The 4,695-nt window shown below is 24.9% G+C and overlaps 1 non-coding gene across 1 annotated transcript; it reads right to left on the bottom strand.

The window, feature by feature from the left end:
* Positions 1-2,617: 2,617 nt before the first annotated feature.
* TRNAG-UCC (transfer RNA glycine (anticodon UCC)) lies at positions 2,618-2,689 on the bottom strand. The gene has a single exon. It is a non-coding gene; the product is annotated as a tRNA-Gly (tRNA).
* Positions 2,690-4,695: the final 2,006 nt, after the last annotated feature.

The raw sequence follows: 4,695 nt of genomic DNA, 5'->3' as shown, positions 1-4,695 counted from the left end.
TTTCTGATATTATGATTTTGTTTTCGAAATGTGCGAGTAGAGTTCTTTTCAGTTATTCAGTTGTTAGAAAAAAAGTTAAGTTGTTATGAAATGTAAAAATTTTATACACGGTAAAACGTTTTGCTTGATAGAATCATTATTGTTTGAATAAATAATTAAATTTGTGAAAAAATAGCTCATTCAGATTACAGATTATCAATGGGATTTACAATTTTTACCCTACTTCTTTGTAGACTTGGTTCTTATTCTTACGAGTTTCAATTATAATAACGAGAATCGTGAACTCCCCAAGTTTCAAATCTTTTCCAGTATTTTTTTTTCTGTAATTTTATAATTAAAAGATGTTAGCCGTCTTAAATAATTTAATTATATTTTTTTTTTAAGATTTTGGTGTATAATCATATACTATATATAAATTTAGGAACAAAACAATATTTCGTATTAAAATTGTTATTAAACTGTAAATTCAAAATTATGCTGACTATTATTTAACTCTTTCTTAAGATTTTAGTAAGACTTCTCCCTTTTTTTTCAATCAAACATACATTTTTGAAATTAAATTTGAAAAATATTTTGAGTTTGTTTTATTCCCATCTAGCATATGCAAAGACTATAAAAGTAAAAATTAGTAGTATTCCTCTTTGTCCTATTTTCCTTTCTTTTTAATTCATTATTATTAAGCAAGACAGTGAAATTAAAATTAAATTTTTGAACATAATTATGCTTATAAATAAATTTAAAATTTTCTGGCTTCTATAATGGAAAAAGCATAAAGCCGCTACATCTATTAGATATAGCTTAAGTTGAATATATTTTTTTACATAGAAATTATATTACTAAAATTACGCAGATTTCTTTTCTTAGTTTTCTATAAAATTATGAAAACAATATTTTGCTTTGAAAATGATTTTCATTTTGAAGTATAGAAGGAAATGTTTTTGCTTTATATTATTCGAATAATAATTTCGCAAAATCTGAACTGGGGTTCTAGTTCTATTAAATAAAAGCTTAATTATAATTTAATTGTAAATTGGGAACATGTTTGCAATTATCATGGTTACTTCATTTCAAGTTTATTTCCCTATCTTTTGAATTTTCTATTTTATAATTTTTTAAGGATTTCAGTTTTAATAATTTAACAGATTTTGAAACCACTAAGAGTAAACTTAAATGAAAATTATTGGAATTTGGAATCCGAATGTTTATTTTGAGAGAAAGTTAAATCATGTAATAATGTTGTTTTAACCTACATATTTACATTATACATTTCAAAATATTCTCTCAAACTTCGTCATCAGCATGCTCTGTAACAATTATCTAAAATAAGTTTATCATATATGTTATATTCATTGCAGTGAATAAAGTTCGTATAGTTTTTTTTAACTATTTTACATCCAGAAAAATTCTCATTAAAAAAATTTTATTCTTCTTACTATAAAAACTATTTTAAATATTATATTAATTTCTATCGCCTGACGCATAATTTTATTTACTCATTTGGATTCATTTACTCATAAGGAAAAGAATTACTATTTTTAAAGTATTTAATTAATAAATATTAAAAATCGAGATTTCATAGTGCAGGACATTTAATTATAAATTTTTTGATTTAAAGATTGGAATTTAATAAAAAAAATTAAAATCGAAGAGCTTAATGGAAATAAAATTTTTAAAAAATATTAATAAAGTTTAAATCGAAATTTTCTGCCAGTTCGAATGTTTTGTAATTTATATTCTTCTGGGTGCTTAAAGCCGCGAAGTGGCCCTTTCCCCGTACATCATGACCATGATCATGACGCTTGGTCAGTCAGGTAGGACAATGCTCTGAAGAATTACAATAGTTCTGAACTTGGCCATCAATTGCTGTTAACAAAATATTTTTTAATTTCGTCTTTTCACAAATCTTAAAATGATTGGTGTCGCCATCTAGCAAAAACAGATGAAACCATTATATAAACATTAAGATTCGTTATTTTGTTTTATCTTATATTTTATTTTTTAAAAATTTCTTTATATTACAAAAGAGAGTGAAACTAAAGCTAAATATATGAATTTAATCTTCACATATTTAAAACTTTCTAACTTACAAAATAAAACTAACACAACACATCGTTTTAGGTCTTTAATCATCGTTTAGGTTTAGGTCATTGTTTTAGCTTTTTAAGTTCCAGAGAACACTCGCTACATTTTTTTGAAAATTAAATCTGGGTTAAATGCAAGCTTGACTTTTTTTTAACTTTCAATTTAATAAGAGTATATAGAAATTAAGTTTTCTCGTTCGTGTATTTGTTTAATGCCTTTAAAATGTGATTGTGACGGTATGAAACCCTTTTTTGCTCTATTATTAATGAATGAAGTACAAGTAATTTTTCATGACTTTCATGGAAATACTACTTTCAAAAATTTAAAGAAAAATTACATTTCTTAAGATAGATTTAAAAGTTTGTAATCGCAAATTGCATTGAAAATTTAAACCAAACAGAGAGAATTGTGTATAAGCGAGCTCGAATATAATTTTAATCATTGAATGTTCTTTATGCGTTGGAATGATAAGTTTAAAAAATAAATGAATCAATAAATAATTCATAATTACAGCGAATAAGTTTTAAAAAAGTCTTGCGTTGGCCGGGAGTCGAACCCGGGTCAACTGCTTGGAAGGCAGCTATGCTAACCGTTATACCACCAACGCTTAAAGAAAACTGTACTTGTAAGATTTAAATAACAATAGTATGTAAACTATTTGCGTTCTATTTTCATGTAAATAAAATTAGAACAAGACCTTTACACGAAGAAGCATTGTTTCTTTAAAACTTATACTAATACATCCATCTTTAAAAAAATCTTACTTGACAAAAAGAATTTAGAAATTTATAGAGAGATTAAACTTATAAATTGGCTACTTTTAAATTCTATAATAGATTTAGAAAAAGAAACTATCCTCTACTTTCTTTCTATTTCTTTCTCTCTTTTCTTTTGTATTGAAAATTTATTCCTTTTTATTCTTTTTTCTTATGAACGTATATTCATCATATCATTAACTTTTGATCAATTATGACGAATTGCGATCACAAAACTTATGCAATATTATTCACAAATGGCACCACTGAAAAATATTTCCATCAGTTAAACGATGTATCTTTTTTTATTAAATATTTTTGTCATTTTCTACAATTGAAAATAATAGCTGAAATTAGAAAATGATCAAATGAACATACTCATAATTGACTTTAAAAATATTTTTTAGTGTCATTTTCTCCTTTTTATGATATTAGAATAAAGTATTGTTTTGGTCCATAACTTATTAAAATGTATCACATTTGTTGTTGATTACAAAAAAGGCCTTAGTTAGAGGAAGGGACCAAAGAAACAGATTTTGACTCCCCACATTTTAGTCAATTATTTTTTTAAATCTCATAAATAATATTTTTTAAATGGTCTTTTTTGTAAACATCTGTAAACCAACGATATAGTCTAGTCTAATACTACGATACTTACGATATACTGTTGTTTGCATGCCAAAGTAAACTTATTAGCTTTATGAGCAAACTATTTTTGAGCTCTTTCCATTTTCATTTCGCCTGCGCAAGCGATTAAGTCGCCAAAAAGAAGAAGAAAAAAAGAAAAAATTAAAAAACAATGAAATCAAAAGATACAGTAAAATCCAACTGTTTTTTTCTCATCAAATTTGAATGCATTAAAAAATAAATAAAAAATTTAAATAAGTAAATGAAATAGCTGCATTTAATTGCACCGGCGCACAAATTTTTAAATCGGTTTCTATCTTTTAAATCGGCAATTTTTATTTCAATAAAATAAGATACATGGTGGCAAAATTACTTTTCTAAGTTGTAAACGCGTCCTACGCGTTTACAACTTTAACGAGTTAAGTTCAACGACGGACGAAAAAGACAAAAAAAAAAAAAAAAAAAAAAAAAAAAAAAAAAAAAAAAAAAAAAAAAAAAAAAAAAAANAATAAAATCTATAAACTCATTATAAAACAATCTATACATCTCGTGCTTGTTTCTATTTATTCTTACCATTTTTTTCAAGCTCTTATATATTTATTTCTGTTATATATTTTATTAAATACATTAAATGATTCCGTTTTCAGACTTTGGGTATTGGTTATTCCAGAAATTGGAATCTCTCAACATGAGGATAGTTTCAAAAAAAGATATCTCTCTATATTAGTTTACACTAATATTAATATCGGCCCTTGAATTGAAATTATCATACATTTTTTTTTAAAAATTAAAGTAGATTAAGTATGTTTGGTTTGTTTTTCTTCAAAATGGCAGGAAAATACGATTTTTTTTTTCTATTATGAGAGTACGTAGCTGCAAAATAAATTATAATTTTATTGTCATTAGCTTTTCCCTTTACATCAAAAAGTCTAAAAACCATCCAGACAATAAAACAAATTAACGATATTTCATTAATCCAAAACTAGTTTAAAGTTTAAACAAAATGAAACGACTTGCTCAAAATAAATATCGATATATATGTATGTATTATTATAACAGTTTTCATTTAACTGGACATTTATCTAAAAATATAAAAAATTTGCATCTTTTTTTATTCCCTTGTTTCTTTTCCTTGAGTAAGAAGCCCACGCGGTGAAAATTTTCTGAAACAATAACAGTGGGGCGATGACTAAGAGAGATAAATCTTTAAAAATGACGATCTCAAAACCAA

This window comes from Parasteatoda tepidariorum, chromosome 2 (assembly GCF_043381705.1).
Source record: "Parasteatoda tepidariorum isolate YZ-2023 chromosome 2, CAS_Ptep_4.0, whole genome shotgun sequence".
Lineage (NCBI taxonomy): Eukaryota > Metazoa > Arthropoda > Arachnida > Araneae > Theridiidae > Parasteatoda > Parasteatoda tepidariorum.
Note: the sequence above shows the minus strand (reverse complement) of the source record. Positions and strands in the feature narration are given on the sequence as shown.